Below are 23,162 nucleotides of genomic sequence, written 5' to 3'. Positions count from 1 at the left end.
TGTGAAGATAATTCACACAAGCACAACTTGTTGTAGGATACATATTGAATTTTCTAACCATTTTGATGTTTTTAGGTATATATGTGTGTGTTTTCATTCTAAGTTTGTTTTGAAAGATTGTGACATGAATGAGCCAACTAGATCTTCAAGAGATTCCATATCCAAAATTTTATGTGAAATAAGGGATGGTCAACAATTTTACAAGATGTCACACTTGGATGGTATATGCTTATTTTGTGGTTCTTTGTAGCTTTTATCAACTTGTGAACATTTGGATAGTACACAAGCAATTGAAAATGAAATAGTAGATTGTGAAAAATAAAAGACAGTGACATATGCTATAAAATATGGAAAACAGGGTAAAAGATATGAATTAGTCATTAAAATGATTCCAATGTATGAGTTCATGAAAAAAATTTATGAAAATATTATTTACGAATATGCAAGGCATACACATAGAGCTCAATGGATAGATTTGTAATTCAAGTTATACAAGGATACATTTCCACTAGACACCATTGTTTCCATTGTAAACTTCACAAAGAACTATGCACTACAACCAAAAAATGAGGTGCAAGCAAAGTATTATACTTCTCAACAAGTTTCCATATTTCTTCACATAACATTCATGCATTCACCTACAAGTATAGAGGATGATAAGAAGATGTTGAAGGAGTGTTGTTTTTACATTAGCAATGACCAATCACATTCTATGGAGTTTGTACATGAGTTTTTTCAACTATTTTATGGAGATTTGGCTAATAGTGGCATACCATATTTATTGTACATTCTTTTGTCAGAAAATTGTGCATCTCAATTAAAAAATGCACAGATGTTTTGTTGGTTGATCAAGATGCACAACTTATCTAGAATTCAATATATGGAAAATTTCACAAAGGCTGGTCATGGAAAGGGAAAGTATGGTGGTGTAGGCACATGCATCAAAAGAGCCTTATCTCATGAAGAATTAAAGTACAAAGATGGATTAACATTGATAGATGCAAAATCTATTTTCTAGCGATGTAACACTACAATGGGTTCAAGTAAGGAAGGTGAGTCTATAATTCATATATTTTTGGTTGATAGATAATACTAACATTGCACCATATGAGGATTGTTTCATATTGACAAGATCAAGTGAGTTGCACTCTTTTAGAAGCTCTGATGTAGGTCCATGGAATATCCACATATGAAAAATAGCATGCTTTTGTTCATCATGTGCAAAAGAAAATTGGGATGAGTGTGAGTCAATTGAATGGGTGGACAAATGGGATATACGGATTTTGGACCCAATTGACACCTATTATCCCCAACAAGTACTAGAAATTGTAGAGATAGAGTCATCCATTGACTTTGACCACTTATATGATCTAGTGCAACCTGGTAATATATATCTTTAGAAATTCAATTTGTAACTTTATAAATTTTACGTAAGTATTTGTTGAATTAATGATTGCATTTTGTACATTTATCACTACAAGCCATTTTTTTGTTGTTATTGCACCTAAAGACAATGAACAAGGGACAAATTATTATTTGTGTCATTGTATCCAAGCCAAAAAAAATTAGATCACTCAATTATAGATGGTGAAGGTTTAGAGTATCATATAGGTGTAGTGGTTATAACCAACACATGACTAAGGTGATATTCTATGAAGAAAGCTAACTTGTGGTTATTTGAGTATTGACAAACAAAGAGTAAGATTCTTCATTTTTTGAACCTTGTTGTCATGTCAAATGTCCACTTGATAAAATATGATTGAAAACCAAATAATAAGACTCTTTGGAAGGTTCATGAGTTATATTACAAGGAAATACTTGAGACATTAAAATGTAGAGAAGATCCATTTGGTTCATTACATTGAATATAATTACAAAAACATGGACCTCTCTCACTTTTTGTGATGTAGAGTGCACAACTAGGTAGCTTCAAGTGGACTTTCCCACTTTGGTGCATGAAACCTCCCTTATTTTTATTTTTTGAAGTTTTTAAAGGGTCAATTAAGAGATTTTGTGTGTCTAATAAGTTCCAAGAGTCCTTCAAATGGAACTAGTCCCAATGTGTTTGTAAAAGAGCCAAAATTGCTCATTAGATCCTAAGTTGGTCAAAAGTTGCTCAATGAGCCAAAAGTTTCTCAATAGGTTCAACATTGTTAGAGATAGACAACTAAGGTATTTGGTTACCTAATAGGTCCTAGGAATCTTAACTAGCATCCTAGAATAGTCCTAGATGGACCCATTTTACCAAAAGACGTAAAGAGAAAAAATTGCTCAAAAGTTGCAAAATTGCTCAAAAAGTTGCTTGAGCAACTTTTGCAATTTTTGCAAAAAGTTACAAATGAAGGTTTGGGAAAGTTTAATTATGCATGCTTGTTTATATGAGCATGAAAAAGATATTTTGAAAGTTTAGAATATTTCCAGTCAGATTTCACACTCTGTTCCAACCAAGTTGCATTTTTTAGCAACTTTTACAACTTTTGTAAATTTGCACAAAAAGTGCAACTTTTTCAAAGTTTACTAGATTTCGCTTCTAGGACTTGAAAAAGGTTACAAATTATTTTTAAAAAATTAAAAATACCTAATCCTAGGCTATATTGACCAAAAACTCAAAAAGACCCAATTTTGTCTAATTAGCAACTTTTGCTCATATCTTGCACAAAGTGACCTAGGCATACACATCTTGCTCATATCTCTCTCACCGTTCATCTTAAGATCAAACTATCTACTCCATTATCTCTGAGTAGTCAGGTAGACCCTAGTCCCAAGCTTGTCCCATCCCATTGACCACTCAAATGTTATTAGACACACTAATCAAAATTGACCCTGAGAGTCACTAAATGCCATAGGGCAGCAATCTTTGATAGGAAATGTCTTAGATCTTGTGCAAGGTATGGATACAATTCTAGGTGCTACAGTATCATTTTTCCAGCACCTATAATAACCTCTATCTCTCTTTTTAGAGATTAGATTTCATTTTGATTTTGTGGCCCCATCTCGGGTGATGTTGAGACTTGTACTGTTGACCAGTACAAAGTTGCCAACTTGTGAATCTCTCTAACCATTCATTATGGGATTGAACATTCTGTTCTATTAGCTCCAAGTGGCTAGGTAAACCCTAGTCCCCAGCTCATCCTATCTTTTTTACTACTCAAACATTCTATAGTTACACTGAATAAAATTGACCCTAAAAGTCACTAAATATTGTGTGTCGATACTTGGAAGAATGAAAAAAATACAAAATGTTGAACACTTAAAGGAAAGCTTAATGAAGCAAAAAGTAATGTACAAATATAAACTAATTTAATCCAAGGTAAAACTTCAACATTTAATGCAGTTTCCTCTTTGACTACTCTCATGGAGATTGTGTTTGGCATTCTTCTACGTTCCCTGATTGTTACTACTTTTGCTCAAGTGTTTCACAGATAGTGTTGCATTTCTATTTACTTTTTATATTACTCTAGGTAAGAAGTCCAAACTTTGTGATTATTTCTCCACGTAGGAAGCCATAGATTCAACATATATTTTGTGCACAACATTAGTTTATGGAGGACTTGACATGAAAATAGGTGAACCATTGCTAAAAGGCTATTTGGAAACATTTTCCCTACCATGACTTTCAAAATTAGATTTCTCATTTTATCATTTCCCTTACAATGATATATTTTGAGGAATATTGGAGGCACAACAATTGTGGAAATCCATGACTACTAGTTTGAATCCATAAGTGAAAGAGTTTATTCCTCCTGCATTACAATACATGACTCTCCCTCCACACCCATCCACTTTCCTAAATTCCTCTCCAATAGTAAATGTAGCCTTGCTAATATCATAAAGTATTGTTCTAGCTCCATTCCATCAACAAATAAATTGTGTTCCACACATCATGAATTATATTCTAGAAATATCTCCACTGATTTTCCCTCTAATGAGTTGCCCAATTCCTTTTCCTCCTATAAATACTCCCTTTCCTAGTGGAATAATAGTGGAACCATCTAATTGTCTGCCCAATTTTTTGATTTTCCCTCCTCATGAGTAGAAAGGTTTGATGGGTCCTCCTCTATAGCATCATTATACATATTTTGACCCACTTTGACTACCTAGTGTCCCTCCTAGTGTTTATTATATTGTACATACCTAAATAATGCTACACCACCCTAACTAGGCTAGAGTCACAACAAGCCTAAAAGAAACAATAACACAAACAAAGTCAAAACAAGGATTGTTAGGTTCCCTACACTAGCATAATGACAGACAAAAGATATCCAAGAAAAAATGCAACAACTATAGCTATAGGAATCATAAGAAGAGCATATATAATATGTTTTCATGAATGAAGCTCTTGAAGAGATGGATAAGAAAACAATATTGATATTAGATTCTATGAATAAATTAAAAACTTTACTCCAAGTCTTCTCATGTTCTGAAGATAAAGCATATAATATAAAATCTTCAAATGTTTATGATGACAATAAGATTCAAGCTTAGAAATTTACATAATGTAACCAACTCAAGACTCAAACTTCAATGTTAATTGTATAACAACAATAAGAATTCAAGTTTCACTATTCTCATCCCAACAAAAATTTGAAATAAGTTACTCATAATCAAAAGTACTTATAACTTGTACAATTTAAATACAAATTAATATCATAGCCTGATTCGCATATCAAAATATACTATCAAAGCTTATTATAATGATTTATACCATTATTTTGGATGAAAATTATATTAAAATGAAATAAATAAAATACTTAAAACATAAACAAGAAAAATAAGATACAGATTATGATAACCAATAATGTCATACATGAACAAACTAATGCATGTAAGTCTAATAATGTCATGCATCAAATATATGTATACATCAAATGTAAAATGTCATAAATACATCAAATCTATGTTGAATATGTCCACTAACATAAAATCCAAGGTATATGTCCAATAATGCCTATACATGTGTGTCCATCCCTATATCTTCTCCTTTCCATAAGGGGAAGGAAAAATTCCCTAGAGATCTTTGGTCATTGCATGAAGGGAGATGATGGGGATGATGAGGTATTCTCACATGCTCGTGTGTACTCTTGTTTAGGCTCCTCTCTAATAGGAGCTGATACAAATAAAGTATATATAAAACAATAATTATTATACATTGAAATCAAATATATATACACATAATTATTTTCTTACTGCCATCAAATAGTCACTCTGTACATCCACCTCAAAGGCTCGCAGATGATTGGGAGTAGCAAGGAACTACAAAAATTCAATGAATATAATCACTCACCCATACTTATAAATACCATTTAAAATTTTAATACTAACTATTATAAAAAATAACTAAAACTATGAAATTTTTTTCATACATTGGTCAATGGCTCTAAACTAGCCATCATGATAGTAACTCCATGATCAATGGACTGGCAAAGATGAGGAGTCTTGAAATTCAACAATTACAAATCATATAATACAATTTACACATTTTATAGAATAGAATATAATCAAATGACATGAAACAAATGTACCTCTACAAAGCTTGTATCATGCCTGTGCTCAGAGTCCCTCATGAATGTCAATAGTCCAATAGAGAACTAATGCACATGGATAAAAAAAAATTGTCAATCCTTCATATGACTAATTAATAAGTATATGTATTAGTTTAAATGATTAAATCAATACATAACTCTCGACTCGTCAATGAGACATAAAATAGGGTTGGGAAAACTATACTAGGGTCATCGACACTCTTACCCAAAATTTTGAACAATTTCAAGACATGCTAATTAATTAGTCATTTACTATATATATGTAATGTGATTAAATTGTTTTATTATAATTTTAATTTACTTGTGTGTCAATGTCAAATGTGTCACTCAAGAACTCATTAGTGCTAGCCCATCATCCATAGTATCTCCAACATCACTACCAAACATGCATAAGGATCCAGATGATGTGCACATGTGATTGCAAAACAAAAGGGGCTCCTCAAATAATTGAATGATAGAATGAATGATGGTCTATGTCAAAGCATTAATAGTCCCTAGGGTATTGATCTCTACATGTTCCTTCACAACTGAAGGAATAATGACATGATCACTCTGTGGCTTGACAATAAGCACCCTAACTGCATTAGGGTCATTGCATGCGCTTGGCCTCTCAAATGATGACCCCCCACCTCTACCTTGAGAATATAATATGTCCAAATAATTAGGGATTTCTCCAAGGAAAAATCACAATACAATTTCTTTAAGAAATACATTGGAACCTTATGATTATTGAAGGGAGGGGCATCAAAGACCAACCACCATCTATTGCAAAAATTATATCTAATATCATCATGTATGCACTAGTGTATGAGGAACCATTTAGTTGTATGTTTAATGGTGTCTTGTTCTCCAAGATTTTTAAGCAATGCACATATGCTAGCTTTCGTTGTGTCCTTTTTTCTTACAATTTTATAGAATAACTTGTTTGCATAATTTTTTTTCTTTCTTCTCTCTTAACATGCCAAATATCCAATTGATCACTAATATAAGTGTTGGAATTAAGGTATATTTGTCATTAGTGCAAACACTTATTTGATTCTGAATGATTACCAAGCTCATCACTCAGTCTACAGTTTATACCGAGCATTCCTTTGGAAATCAATCATATGGGTAGTTCAACAGTATTTACCAAGTTCATAGAGGTTACCGAGCAAAATAGTGTTCTCCAAGAAATTAGTGGTCACCGAGCTTCGCAGTGTTTACCAAGTTCTCAGTGCTAACCGAGTCATCAGTTGAAATTAGTGTTTACCAAATGATCAAGGTAAACAAAGGACTTAGTGTTTACCGAGTGATCAACATAAATGAAGGACTTAGTGTTTACTGAGTGATCAAGGTAAACAAATAAATTAATGTTTACCAAGTAAACAAGGTAAATGAAGGAATCAATGTTTACAAAGTGAAGAAGGTTATCAATGGATTCAGTTTTTACCGAGTGACACAATATTCACCGAGTCACCAATGGTTACCGAGTTCCAAGCTACTTAGAGTGATTAAGTATGAACCGTGCCTCTACTGTTACCGAGTGCATGACGATGCAATGTATTGTAGTGGATGTCGAGTATTAGAAGGTAACTGAGTCAGTTTGAGGAATCTGAATTTTCTATTATCTGGCTGACTTAGTAATGTTTTGTTCACTTGTGTTTGGCTGACCTTGCCAGTATAAATATTGGAATGGTATATATTTAATGTATTATATCATTTTCAAAAGACAAGCAAGTTGTGTACCATTGTATGGTGTTGTATTACAATATTTGAGAAGATTGAAAGTGAATTAACAGCAGAGCAGAGGAATATAGAAAGGTCAACATAGATGCAAAAAAGCTATATCTATCACATCAGGTGATCAGTGCATAAAGGATCTTATCAACAATCAGTTGTAACCAGATCCACTACTTCATCCTAATAGGTGAATCAATTTGTTAAATCCTTTAACAAGGTAGACTTAACAGTCTTTTGTAAATCTTCTAACAGAGTGCATACTTTATTGTATGTTTGTAAATCCTCTAACAAGGTGGATCTAGCAATCCTACATGCTCCTAATAGGGAAGATCATTAGAAGTGATCATTGTAAGCCTTAACAGGCCAACTTTATACTGCAGTATTGAAGTTTTGTGGGCATCATCCCCACCCCAGTTTTACTTTCTAATTGGAAGGTTTCTAGGTCACCAAATCAGTGTGTTCATGTGTTATGAATGTTATGTCTTTTCATGCATATTGTAGATTAGATGAATGAATGGTGAATATGTTATTATGTTGAATTGATTTAAGTTTTAGAGTTACTAATTCACCCCTCCCCTCTTAGTAACCTTGTTAGTCTTAATTATTTCCAACAATTGGTATCAGAGCATTGTGGCTCTCAGGATAAAGTTTGACAGCTTGAGCAAAGATCAAGGACAATGGAGATATTTAGACTTGACAAATCTATTGAGAATGAAAACCTAGATCTGGAAATAGCCATGGCTCAACTCAAAGAAGAAAAGTAGCATCTTTCTCAATCTCTAAAAAGAAGGAACTTGCAAGACACATGAATGATCATCAATATGTTGAAGAAAAGATTGAAGACCTTTTACCATCAAGCAGTTCAAATAAAGCTAATGAAGCAATCAAGGAACTCCTAGAAAAGAAAGGTTCTCTACAAGAAGAAGTAAGGAAGCTTAAAAGAGAACAAGAAATCCAATCAATCAGGATATGTGAAGTTTTGGAATAGAGAAACAAGGCAAATGAAGACCTAGAGGTAAGAAATAATCAATCCCTTCAGCATAAAGATCTTGTAGGTCAACTATCTAATGCAAATGAATAAATTTTGAATCAAAGATCTGAGAATGAAAGTTTGAGAAATGATTTAATCACTGAAAGACAAATCAATGCAAGCTTACAAAGTGATATGAGATATGAAAGACAAATCAATGAAAGTTTGGAAAATGACTTAAATGTTGAAAAGCAATTCAATGAAAGGATGATAAAATCTCAAGCAGATATGGATCAATTGAATCAGCAAAATGAGCAGAATCTTCATAGACAAAAAGGTAAAGCAGGCCTTTGATACAATGAAGAAGGTGAATCTTCCAAACAAGGTGCCCAAAAGAATCAAAGACCTACTTGCAATCACTATGGTAAGTTAGGTCATACATCAAATAGATGTTGGAGCAATGGTAAAGGAAAATTCAATGGTAAATGCTACAATTGCAATCAGCATGGTCACAAAGCCAATGAATGCAAATAGAAACCAAAATTTGAAGGCAAATGTCACAAATGAAAGAAACAAGGTCACAAGGCATCTGAGTGTAGATCTAAATCATTCAATCTAGCTGAACAAATTGTCAAAGAATTATTTGGTTGGGACTTCAATACTTGGTGCAGATGTCACTATTGTGCAGAATATGGACATATTGGAGTAAACTGCACAAGGCATCACCTAAGGAAGAAAGGTACTACCATAAGATGTTATACATGTACTGAACTTGGTCATATATCCAAGAATTGCATGAACATAGGAAGAATTGAAGATGAAAAGAAAGCCAGAGCTGACAACATTAAAAAAAAGATGACACAACAGTGGATTCCTAAATCTACCGAACCAAAAAGTTCAAATGATGGCAATGTCACTCAAGAAGTGGGTGACTCCACCATTTCTAATTAGATTCATCAAGGATGATCAGGGACTACATCTTCAAGCCATATCCTAAGCAGTTCTAGAATAAAGGAGTGCAAATGACAAATCAGTATTTCAGATACAAGACATAGTTCACTGTAATGCATCTATCGAGCATGGTTGGTCTCAGACTTAACCGAGCTAGGTCGGGAATATGAAAATTTTTGTTTGTTCACCAAGTTGCAAGTTTACCAAGTAAGTTAGTAGATATGTGACAAACCCTTGGTCATCTTAGCTACCTTTGTACCTGAGCATTAATGGCAGATTTTTCATCAAAAAGGCAGAATTTGATCTCATTTTTCACTGCAAATTTAGAATATAAAGATCGAAGAGATTTCCAAGAGCACGCAAGTGAGTTCAAGAGATTTGAAGTGATTTTCCAGTGAAGAATTTGTTTTATGAAATCATTCACTCACCAAGTAGCAATGGCTTCCACGAGCACCAGCAGTAGCAAGGCGAAGAGGGGCTCTGAAATTCTTGTGAAGGGAGTCGATTGGAAAGCACCTAGCTTCAAACTCATTCCTACCATAGCTAAATCACTCGACCCGCATGGAGCTCAATCACAAATTCCACCAAAGGTACTCCTTGTTAATGATATTCATACTCATTTTAAGTGCAACATTTAGGAAATTGGTACATTGGAAATGGATAGTGCCCTAGCCGAGTTATGTGTGGATGGAACCCTCAAACCCGAGCACAAGCATCTAGAAACCAAAGGTTTAACCCATATCTTGCATTTTCCAAGGAACTTTCAAATGAAATGGATAAGATACATTTTAAGCTGTGTGCATAATGGTCAGTTGTGGCTAGAGCAACCTATCCTGATGATGAAAAAGATGATTCATAAGATCACGGGTTTACCTATGATGAGCAAATCCAAAACCACTAAAACCCTAAGTCAGGATGAACTTCAGAAGTTAACCCTAGCTAAATGGGATGGCAGAGGACTGAAACTTAACAATGTATCTGATGTAGAGATAAGATTTGGAATTAGTGTAATTGCATACTGGTGCAGTGGCACCCATGAAATATTTAATTCTTATCATTATTTATCTACTATTATGCAAAATGTAAGAAGGCAATTCAAAATGGGTAAATGTCAGGTAATATCATGCCACATGTAACAAGAATCTTGTGTTGTTAGAGAACCACCAAATAATCATTAATGTAACTGAAAATGTACAATTTTGTAACTATTACAATTGTCTTTATATAGATTATTCAATCAAAAAGGGAATCGATACTGGAATGAGAATGTAAATGGTTACATGGCAACTTCCTAAAATGTTATAAAAGGCAGAGATTGTCGATAGGAAGGGATATAGCAGAGGAATGTGAAACAAATCAGGCTCTCTGGTTGGAAGCTAGAGAGCCATCAATATTTTGTTGGCCAAGCCATTAATAATTGTAGTCATTTGAATCACATGTGGATTCAGTTTTGAATGTAGTGGAAATGTATTTTGCTAAAGTTTAGTGTGTTCCCTACTGTCGATCTCTATCTTGAAGAGTAGAATGGTGATAAATGAATATGTATCGTGTTTGATGGATGATTTAGTTATTATTGTATCGATCTCAATGTCTAGTATGAATGATACAACAGTGATACAAATCGGGTTTGGTCATTATTTCAAATTTCCATTGTTTATTGTTTCATGTTTGTCGATTCCCCTTATCAGTGCGGACCTCGTGATGGTGGAATAGAATAGAGAAGTAAATGGGTATGATAGTTTTCAATGTTTAGAATATAAGTTGCATAGCATTTTATGTTTAGTTCATTGTATCGGGAGTTTGTTGTTGTCGTGCAAAGATTTTCTAGCTAAAAATGTCGAGCATTGGGGCCATATTAAAGCACCTAGAGGATGTGCCAGCTTTGCTGAAAATGAAGTTTGCAGCTACTCATGCTAGTAAGAAAATTCCTTTAGATCTGGACTTGGCATTCTATTACACAATGCTTCACAAGGTCTCTCGAAGCTTTGCCTTTGTTATTCAGCAGTTGGGAGTGGAGCCGCACAATGCTATTTGCATTTTCTATTTGGTTCTTCAAGGACTTGACACTGTTGAGGATGATATGAGTATTTCAGTGGAAACAAAACTACCAATGTTGACGAATTTCCATCAGCACATATATGATCCTTCGTGGCACTTCACATGCGGAGTTAATGACTACAAAGAACTGATGGACCAATTTCATCACGTGTCTACTGCCAATTTTCCCATGATATTGTTATATTGAGTTGAGATTGCTATTGTCAGATATAGATTTGAAGGTTGTTTAAAATTAATCAAGGCAGTGAACCTATTATAGAGGAGTATTGGTTGATATCCTAAAGTCGAGGACTTCTTATAGAACCTTGAGTTGAACTCTAGTTCCTTGAAGGGATTCCAAGACGTTGTTGAATCCTCAAGTTGAATAGGGTTCCTTAAGGGGATATTAGAATCCTCTGCATCAAATTTGTATCAAAGCTCAAAAGATTCTGAGCGTGTAGATGGATAGAATCTACACCAGGTAGAGTTGGGTATATGATTTTTTTTTTTGTTGCAAGTGCTAGTTCACTCGTTGCAGATGGGTGGACAGGATGTCTACCAAGTGAAGGCCATAGGAGATGGTCCAGGGCCAGAGAAGATGGTCCTTTGTGTGTCACCAAAAGTATTGGGGAGAGAGGCAAGAGGGACTCCCAAGTGAGGGACAAAGTGTTAGTTTTTTTGAGCAGCATGGAGGAGTGGACAGCGGAATGGGAGAAGCACCTTGATGGCAACCAGTTGAACTCCATTGATGGGAGTCAATCTATGAAGAGTCACAATTGAAAGTGGTAAAGAATGGAAGTAGTGGAGGCATCGATCAAGTGAAGACATTTCCATCGGGACATGGAAATTTTGAAACTGGGGAGTATGGTGCAATGGCACCCATGAAATATTTAATTCTGATCATTATTTATCTACTATTATGCAAAATGTAAGCAGGCAATTCAAAATGGGTAAATATCAGGCAATATCACGCCACATGTAACAAGAATCTTGTGTTGTTAGAGAACCACCAAATAATCATTAACTTAACCAAAAATGTACAGTTTTGTAACTGTCACAATTGTCTTTATATAGATTATTCAATCAAAAAGGGAATCAATACTGGAATGAGAATGTAAACGGTTACATGGCAACTACCTAAAATGTTATAAAAGGCAGAGATTGTCGATAGGAAGGGATATAGTAGAGGAATGTGAAACAAACCAGCCAGAGAGCCATCAATATTTTTTTGGCCAAGCCATTAATAATTGTAGTCATTCGAATCACATGTGGATTCAGTTTTGAATGTAGTGGAAATGTATTTTGCTAAAGTTTAGTGTGTTCCCTGCTGTCGATCTCTATCTTGAAGAGTAGAATGGTGATAAATGAATATGTATCGGGTTTGATGGATGATTTAGTTGTTATTGTATCAATTTCAATGTCTAGTATGAATGATACAATAGTGATACAAATTGGGTCTGGTCATTATTTCAAATTTCCATTGTTTATTGTTTCCTATTTGTCAATTCCCCTTATCAGTGTGGACCTCGTGATGGTGGAATAGAACAGAGAAGTAAACGAGTCTGATAGTCTTCAATGTTTAGAATATAAGTTGCATAGAATTTTATTTTTAGTTCATTGTATCAGGAGTTTGTTGTTGTCGTGCAAAGATTTTCTGGCTAAAAATGTCGAGCATTGGGGCCATCATAAAGCACCTAGAGGATGTGCCAGCTTTGCTGAAAATGAATTTTGTAGCTACTCATGCCACTAAGCAAATTCCTTCAAATCCAGACTTGGCATTCTGTTACACAATGCTTCACAAGGTCTCTCAGAGCTTTGCCTTTGTTATTCAACAGTTGGGAGTGGAGCTGCGTAATTTTTTTTGTGTTTTCTATTTGGCTCTTCGAGGACTCGACACTGTTGAGGATGATATGAGTATTTCAGTGGAAACAAAACTACCAATGTTGACAAATTTCCATTAGCACATAAATGATCCTTCATGGCACTTCACATGCGGAGTTAATGACTACAAAGAACTTATGGACCAATTTCATCATGTGTCTACTACCAATTTCATCATGATATTTTTATATTGAGTTGAGACTGCTATTCTCAAATACAAATTTGAAGGTTGTTTAAAATGAATCAGGGTAGTGAACCTGTTATAGAGGAGTTTTGGTTGATATCCTAAAGTCGAGGACTTCTTATAGAACCTTGAGTTGAACTCTAGTTCCTTGAAGGGATTCCAAGACGTTGTTGAATCCTTGAGTTGAATAGGGTTCCTTAAGAGGATATTAGAATCCTTTGCATCACATACAAGCTGTATAGTTCCAGCAGATTGAATAGTGTGCCCTGTGAGGCTGTGGACTTAGCATATAAGGTTGTGAAGAAGAACATGGAGTTTGACCTAGCAGATGTGCTGCTGAAACAACTAAATAAGAACATTGACAATATAAGGACCTCAAAGACCAACCCCTATAAATTTGGTTCTTTGTTAATTTTATTATTTTTCTATGTACAAAATTTTTTCCCTTCTAAAGGTACAGTTGTATGGAGAAAAGATATTCCAATTTTGTATCAGATTAATGAATTCATTGCAGAAATGGGCAAAAATTTTGATAAAGTATTGGATAACTATTTTGAAGATTTCAAAGAAAAGATGAACAAAAAGTTTAGAATTCCCCCTAAGCTTGTTGAGGACTATAAAGATGATGTATGTTTCATGGTTGACTGTGACAAAGTGTATATACAGGCAGTCATACCCCGAGTGGCATGGGTAAAACCATTGCCTTATGAGCTAAATCTTGATGAAGCAAGAGATATTATTGAGGCACTAATAAATGAGCCAGCCATTCCCAATATTCCAACATTCAATACCTATGATGAGGCAAAAGCAAGAATTGAACTTGAAATCAAGCTACCTCAGGCAATTAACAAAGGGAAGAGGAAAATTGCTAAGTTAAAAACTGATACTAGCCCTCTTATGCTTACCGAGGGAAAAGATGAAGATGTTGAAAAAGAAGAATCTGAAAGAGAGGAACTTGAAAAGGAAGAGGAGCCTATCAAGAAGAAAGGTAAGGTGATTATCACCAAACCTTAGGCAGTATTCACAAGGAGAAAAAGGAAAGGCAAAAAGAAAAGTGAAGTAGTATTCAGTAAGCCACCTCTCACATTTGAAGAAAGACTAAAGAAAATGGATGAAGGATCAGGCATAGAAAATTTCAAGGCATTGAAATTTGAAACCAGGATAGATGCTAAAAAGATGCAGATTGAGGAGCTAGTACTCTCAAAGATGGGAAGATGGAAGTATTCCCCTAATCAATTAAACTCTCAGATTTCCAGTGGATTACTAGCAAGGATTCAGCCAAGATGGGAAGCAAGCTGAAAAAATTGCTAAAGATATTTATGAGCAATCCTTGAGATGATTGTTACCGAGTCTCACTAAGGTAGAGGTAAAAGAGGCAATGAAGAAACATAAAGATAAAATGACAATCAGATTCCACACTTGTCTAATTTTGATTAAATAAATTGAAAGAATTGTCAAGGATGCTACAGATGTGTGGAAAGGTATTTATCATCTTCACAAGCCATCTAAGTATCCAGTTGAAATCAAGGATGATGACAATGATGATATGGATGATGAGAAAGGTAATGATTCCATCTCCATGGATGTAACTGATGAAGATCTCTAGCAATTAATGAAGGAGAAGGAAGAAGAAGAAAAGGAGGAAGAAGCAGTTGAGGAGGAGGATGATCCAGTTAAAATTGCAGCAGTTGCCATTGCCTCCCTTCCTCACTCTCCACCTAAAATTGTTAAATCTATGGAGATAGGTTCTTCAAGCAAGATTGTGAGCACCATAGAAACATCAATTGCTCCAACTCCTCCAGTCACCTCTCAGCTCCAAGTATCTATAATGGAAGTATCAAGCACTTCATCTACTGAGCTGCATGCAACTTCTTCAATTACCAAGTCATCCACTGCAGCAGCAAGCACACAAGGTATATCAAATCCTCTCGCAGTGTGCACTATAAGTTTACCAGTTTTCTCTCCAATTTTGTCAACATTAGCTACATTAGCACCAATTTTTTCTCCAGTGAGTTCTCCAATTGTGAATATTCTGGTATGCACATCAATTTTGGGAAGTATATCAATTTTGGATACAGTTAGCACTTCTCTCAGTCTTCCTTTAGTTGGTCCTATTCCAGTTTTGACAGCCAGTCCAACCTCATCAACCATTGTCTCTATTTTCAAAGGCAAAGATGTTAGCACAGAAAAAAAAACCAAAGACTCCATTAAAAAAATTTCTTGCAGGCAAGATAGTGGATGAAGATGTAGACTTGGATAATGAAATTATCATTCCCAAGATAGATATAGATAATGCTTCAGCTGATGAACTAAGACTGCTCGGTCAGTGCATAGAACTGAAGGCAAAGCAGAAACAACTAAGGAATGAGAGAGATAGAGAGTTTAAAATTATTGAAGGAACGACGAATATTATTACTGAGGCTATAGGTGTTGATGTAGCACATTTTGTTACAATTAGAAGAGGCAGTTAATAAATTCAATGAGGATATCTCTGGTCAAGAAAAGTTGATGGAGAAGGCAAAAAAGAAGTTTGATAATAAGGTGCTTGAGCACATTGCTCAGCATATAGCAATAAAATAGGTTGAATTAACCACAATTTTGGCCAACATTGAAAATTATTTTAATAATCTAACATCTCTTTTTGCTAAACTTTGTGATGTTACTGAGTATACTAAGGAGATAAGAAAGAAATTGAATAAGATAGATAAGGATCTGAAGGCAAGTGCACAAAATCTAAGGCTTGACCCCAGCTCAAGCTCATCTCATCACCTCAGGATCAATTTTTTGTCAGAAAAGAAAGTAGAGTTGCTTAGAGAAGAAGGAAGGATTCGGTCTACCTTGCTAGATATTCAGAATATGATCCTTCCCATAATGGACACAATGCAGAAGCACATTGTACATCCAAAAACATTTATCCATGACAACAATTTCTCTGTGGAAAATCATGTAATTGAACTTTCTGTAGAAGTTCAAGAAGCTCTATCCACATGCAAAATCTTGCAAGAGAATTGGGATAAGACTTTGCAACTCATTCTCAAGATACATTCTGAGTTTATCTCACATTTTGGTGTCTATATGTAAATATATTATTTTATTCTTTTGCATTATTGTCAAAAAGGGGGAGACAGAGATACTCAGAAAGAGATATTGGTGAGATAAATGTACAAAAGGGACAAAGCAATACTGTGAATAAAAGTCATATAACTCATGTAAATACCTTATGTATATTGTATGGGGGAGTTATATGTAAGGAAGCCATGTATATTCAGCAGAATTAGACGTCAATATGTCAAATGTTGTATATAAGTTTTGGCTCATAAGTGTTTTTGTCACTAATGCCAAAGGGGGAGATTTTTGGAATTAAGGTATATTTTTCATTAGTGCAAACACTTATTTGATTCTGAATGATTATCGAGCTCATCACTCAGTCTACAGTTTATACCAAGCATTCCTTTGGAAACTGAGCATATGGGTAATTCAGCAATATTTACCAAGTTCATAGTGGTTACCGAGAAGAATAGTGTTCTCCAAGTAGTTAGTGGTCACTAAGCTTCGCAGTGTTTACCAAGTTCTCAGTGCTCACCGAATCATCAGTTGAAATTAGTGTTTACTGAATGATCAAGGTAAATGAAGGACTTAGTGTTTATCGAGTGATCAAGGTAAACAAAGTACTTAGTGTTTACCGAGTGATCAAGGTAAATGAAGAAATTAGTGTTTACCGAGTAAACAAGGTAAATGAAGCAATCATTGTTTACCAAGTTAAGAAGGTTATTAATGGATTCAATTTTTATCGAGTGACACAATATTCACCGAGTCACCAATGGTTACTGAGTTCCAAGCTACTTAGAGTAATTAAATATGGACCATGCCTCTACTCTTACCAAGTGCATGATGATGTAGTGTATTGTAGTGGATGTTGAGTATCAGAATGTCACTAAGTCAGTTTGAGAAATTTGAATTTTCTACTATCTGGCTGACTCATAATGTTTTGTTCACTTGTGTTTTCCCGACCTTGCTAGTGTAAATATTAGAATGGTATATATTTAATGTATTATATCATTTGCAAAAGAGAAGAAAGTTGTGTACCATTGTATGGTGTTGCATTGCAATATTTTGAGAAGAGTGAAAGTGAATCAGTAGCAGAGCAGAGGAATACAGCAAGGTCAACATAGATGCAGAAAAACTATATCTATCACGTCAGGTGATTAGTGCATAAAAGATCTTATCAGCAATCAATTGTAACTAGATCCACTGCTTCATCCTAATAGGTGAATCAATTTGTTAAATCCTTTAACAAGGTAGACTTAACAGTCTTTTGTAAATCTCCTAACAGAGTGCATACTTTATTGTATGTTTGTAAATCCTCTAACAAGGTGGATCTAGCAATCCTACTTGCTCCTAACAAGGCAGATCATTAGAAGTGATCATTGTAAGCCTTAACAAGTCAACTTTATACTGCAGTATTGAAGTTTTGTGGGCATCATCCCCACCCAAATTTTACTTTCTAATTGGAAGGTTTCTGGGTCACCAAATCAGTGTGTTCATGTGTTATGAATGTTATATCTTTTCATGCATATAGTAGATTAGATGAATGAATGGTGAATATGTTATTATGTTGAATTGATTTAAGTTTTAGAGTTATTGATTCACCCCTCCCCTCTCAGTAACCTTGTTACTCTTGATTATTTCCAACAATAAGCTACATGGCTCATCATGGAATCAAGGGAGGATGACAGTTGTGCTCTCATAAGATTAGTTTTCCTACAAGATTTCAACCTACCAATGATTGCTTCTAATTCATTTTTTCCTCTTTCTATTTCATTCATTATATTGTCTTGGGTGCCAAGAGGTCTTTCAATCGGTGAAGGTTACAGAAGTTCTTACTCTTCTTGTGGAGGGTTTTCATTTTAATCTTGTGGAGGGTTTTCATTTTGATTTTTTTGATCGAGCTGGGGATTTGGTGGTTGATTATTCACATTTCTTGATAAGAAACCAATTATATTTTAAATAAATAGATAAATTTGAAGTAAAATAAAAAAAAATACAAAACAATACAAAAATATTTTTAAAATGATAAAACAAGAGTAGAAAACATACTTGATGATCTTAATCTTGATCTCTGGTGACAAGGAGGCATTTTGAGGAGGAGAGTGAGAAAATTCTTCAACTTCTACAAACAACATGCGAGCTATTGAGGGGAAAGAAGACACCAACAAGAAGACAGAAGAGAAAATGGAATGGGTTGTAGATTTGCAGCCCATATATAGAATTTTTAAAAAGAGTGCGTGCGCTTTGTCTTGGGCTCCACAAGCCTAAGGAAGGCTTGTGGAGCCGAAGCATAAGTGCATGCCCACTTATAAAAGTTTTAAAATTTTAATTGTGTGTCATCTTTTTAGCACCATAACTTGGTGCATTTGCCCATATATATATATATATATATATATATATATATATATATATATATATATTATATATGGATAAAAGTAAAAAGTTGTGTCACCTTTCAGGATGACTTATCAAAATGACTGCATTTGATAATTTCTATCTAAAAATCCATTTTATTTAAACATATGATCTAGAAAAATTCACTGTAGCTAAGTTATATATGGTCTCACACTTTTGCAATTGGAAATGTCTATTAAATGCATGTTTTATACTAGTTTGTATCCAATTACTAAAGAAATAATATTATTTCATAAAACTGATGTTTCAATAACTCTTACTATTTTTAATGATATTTTTTAATAACATATAAGCACCATTTTATAGAGTTCAAAGTCAATAATATTCACATATAGAGTTTATAGTGTTTTAATTAGATATAATATATTATAATTAAAAAAATTTACAAGTACGTATTTTAACACTTTAGAAGATGCCAAGTTTGATCAAGCGAAAAATATTAAATCATATCAAAAAAAATTAAAAACCACATGACATTCTAGAGAAAAGATTCCTCTTCAAGAATGTATAGTTTTTCTTTTGGTTAGAAAAAAATTGTTTTGAAAAATGTGGTGGGGGATGAAAACTATTGATTTCATATGAGTTAATTTTGACTCATTATAGAAGATAAAATATAGGTCTAAAGCCAATTTTTATATTTGATTGTTCTAGCTACATATGTTATCTATAACATAATCTAAGATCAAAGGCAAATAAGTTTATTTCCACATTATTTTGTGGTGGGAAATAGATCCCTAATTTTTAGTGTTTTTCAACAAGTAAAAATTTATCTCTAAAAATTAATAAAATATATCAATTTTTATTCCAAATAATTATTAAAATTTATAATAGTAAAATTTATCCATTTATACAAATTTTATTAGTTTACTTCATTATCATATTCTAAACAATACTACTATTTTTATGTGATTGAAGATGAACTATTATACTTTTGTTAGCCTTTTCCTTTATAAAAGGGTGACAAAGGTTTGTGATGAATTAGAAGTAACACACTTTAACCTTAAAATTTTTTAACTAAAATTAATTACATGCATGTAAACATATCAAATAAACATAAAGTAAAGACATTCATCAAAACACATAACACCATATTTTGGTCATCCAAAAATCCTCAGAAATGAGAAGGCAAAATTGGGGTGGGGATGACACCCACAGATTATCATTGTAGCAATATATGTTTGACCACTTCTAATGGTCTTCCCTATGAAAGGCCTGCCCTGTTAAAGGCTTTACACTCTATTAAAAGTGACCTATCTAAAGGATTTACAAACACTTACTTGAAGTGTTACCCTGTCAAAGGATTTATCACCTTGTTAAAGGTTCTACAACATAGCTATTAAGCTAACCTATCAACATAGGATTTTCATTCCTAATACAATTGCTAGAGAGTATTAGAATGTATTGACCTGATGACTTACAATCCTTTATTGTTGATTTTAGGCTCTTGTTTTGCTCACTCTATTCTAATCTTTTCTAATCTGATATCTATTCGAAACCCTTATGCTATGTTCTGACCAACTGAATTCTGCAATGTTGATCAATTTCTAAGTCTTAACACCCCCTACTAACAATCTATCATGCAATTTACTCTCTTCAACAACTCATAATTTTGGGGTCTCGACCTCTTATAAAGGCTTCAAAGACTTAGGGTTAGGTATGAATCCATGAACTTCTTTTCCCACTCAAATCTTTACACTTTTCCTATTGGTTGCATGCATTCTCCATTTTACTGATTAGCCACATGCTGATTACATAGGTAATGCAAAAGATTCAATCTTATCTTTCAGATCTTTCGTGATTCATCCTTAAAATAGTTTACATCTGAGTTTGTGAAGGCACAAACTCATATGTTGATTATGTATTACTTAACACATACTAATTGCTGATGCTCAACACACATAGGGTTTCTGGCTCACTCAGCACATATAGAAACTCTATCTTTCTCAGCATCTATTCATTGCTCAGCACCTATAGTGACTCAACATATGTATCTTTCTTAGCACCTAAATTTTACTTGACACCTATTAGATTTCTGACTTGGTAGATACTGTAGCTCAACATGTATAGTATACTTGGCTTCAACTTGAAAATTGGTTAAGTGTGTTGATACTCAATTGTCAAAACCATTCTGAGACCAACAATCTCCCCCTTTGACATGAGTGTCAAAAAAACTTAACTAAGAATTATGATTCTAATCTCTATGAGTATATTATACATCCTATTAGGCATATGTATAAAACTTCAAAAACTTTGTTCAAAATTTTGTAAACCTCAAAAACTTGTAACTCCGCCTGAGTTGATGTGCCACTTCTTTATCCAAAATCTTATACACTTTGTGTTGGATTTGTCTCATGTTGATACTTATTTGCCTTGTCCTGTTGTGCCTTAACTGGTCTATTCTATCTGCAACTCCCCAATTTTATTCAGTCACCCCCTTTCATTTTGGCTATCATAGGGTATATACTATCTTCCCCATTTGATTTATTCTCCCCAAAAAGAATGTAATTATTCAAAGAATGTAGTCTCCCCCTTAGTTTATTCTCCCTCTTTTTTTACACTTATGTCAAAAGGTCCTAACAATGAATTGAATATTTAGCCAAAATTGTTTTATTTACCTTCAAAATTATCTTTAGAGCAACATTCCAATTGTTTGATGCAATTTCTAGTGCTTTAAGCTGGATAGTTATGTCTGTTGCAAGGTGTACAATGCCATCTAATGTTGAAAGATTTGGATCTTTCTTCAAGACATTTTTAGCAAAGGCATGTTCCTTTTGGAGTACTTCCATAAGAGGAGGGGTAATGGTAGACTAAATCTGTATTAGTTTGGCTTTAATATTAGCCTCTTTAGCTATTAATACACCTAACTCCCTCTGTGTGTGAAGCGTTGTTGCAAAATCCTTCTCACTCTAAGCTGGATCTTTTGCTAGTTATGAGCTAGATACCTTTAGGTTTCCTTTCAAGCTCAGTATCCTCTGGCTAGTTTCTTGTGTGAAGTATGAGGAATCACAGAATTTGGAGTACAGTGAGAAAATATTCTCAAGTATTGTTTTAACCTTTTCAATCTTTTTGGCTTGTTCCACTTGAGTCAGTGCTATCTCACTAGTTATCTTCTCATTTACTTTCATTTGGAACTTCTTCTTAGACCATTCTAATAATTTGACATTTGTGTCAAGGTCTTCATTTTGTACCTAGTCCACTATGTTGGACAATTGCTCCACAATGGACTTTTTTCATCAGGTACTTGTAGGCTAAAAGCATCAAGAAAGATATATTTTATTTCTACTAATACTTGTCTTTGCCTATACTCATTTTTTAGTATCTCCTGCTTCTTCCTCTTCTTTAGTGCCTCTTACTCTTCATATATCTATTCCAAATTCATTGTTCTGGAGTCATAACTTGGTATGACTATTTCCTCATCAAGTTTAGGGTCTCCATAATGAATTACCCTTGTCACCTTAGTAGAGCTTGAGCCTAGTGCAGATATTTTCAATGGTATTACATCAATGCTTAGTTGTTTGGTGGCAGTCCCAGTTGTAGGCAAGTTAACCAATGTCTATATTGCCTCTTGTTCTTTTTCCTTGGGAGATTTCTCCTCTTGTCTTCTACTCTTCTACCTTGATCAATAATGGTGATTTGAGGAGGTGCACGTTGACTTTGTGTAGTAGGATTAGAGGTATCTATCTATCATGTCTTCTCCTTGTCTTTCTCCTCGGTAGTAACAGTGACTATTGCTCTGGAGTCAACCTTAGCTATTGCATCTTGTTTTTGTTTCTCTTTTGGTTGTCCACTAGTAGTTGTAGGAGTTTTTTAAGGTGGCTCTTCTGTGTTCACCTTCTCCTTAGTGATCTTAGCTACTACTTTTTGTAACTCTTCTACACTCGCCATGATAGGGTTTGAACATAATTGTGATTGCATATTTGTCTGGTGAAGGATCTTTTTGAGATCCACTTTAGTCAATGGATTTGTGTTCTAACCTAAAGTGTCAAGAACATGCTTTATTGCTATAGACTCTACAGGTGTAGGAGTGACACATGGAGGACTAGGTGGTGGTAGTTGTGTGTCTTTGACACTATGTTCCTGTTGTTGTTGATCAGCTATTGTCTCATCACCATTCTCCATTTCGTTTTCCTTCTCTTTTTCTTTTTCTTTCTCTTCTTCTTCTTCTTTTTCTTTCTCCTTCTTCTTCCTTTTTTTCATCTTCCTCTTTATCATTATCTCCATCATCCTTTCCTTCAAATGGATTTTCCTACCTATCTTTCACTATTTGCAGGCCATAGATGACTTTCCACGTAAGTGTGAACTTATTTACAACATCTTCAATATTGTTCTGCAAAATGTGGAATGCCTTGTATTTGGGTGCAAATTAGCTCCCATGTTCCTTATTTGACTTGCTTATTTGACCTTTGGTTAGGTC

At 34.2% G+C, this 23,162-nt stretch overlaps 1 pseudogene; it reads left to right on the top strand.

The window, feature by feature from the left end:
• Positions 1-11,017: 11,017 nt before the first annotated feature.
• Positions 11,018-11,428, top strand: LOC149545875 (squalene synthase 1 pseudogene; annotated as a pseudogene).
• The last annotated feature ends 11,734 nt before the right edge of the window (positions 11,429-23,162 follow it).

Source organism: Cupressus sempervirens, chromosome 7 (genome assembly GCF_028749045.1).
Source record: "Cupressus sempervirens isolate cs-2001-9-10 chromosome 7, ASM2874904v1, whole genome shotgun sequence".
In the NCBI taxonomy this organism is placed as follows: Eukaryota; Viridiplantae; Streptophyta; class Pinopsida; order Cupressales; family Cupressaceae; genus Cupressus; species Cupressus sempervirens.
The sequence above is the reverse complement of the archived record's forward strand: the minus strand, read 5'-3'. Positions and strand labels throughout refer to the sequence as shown.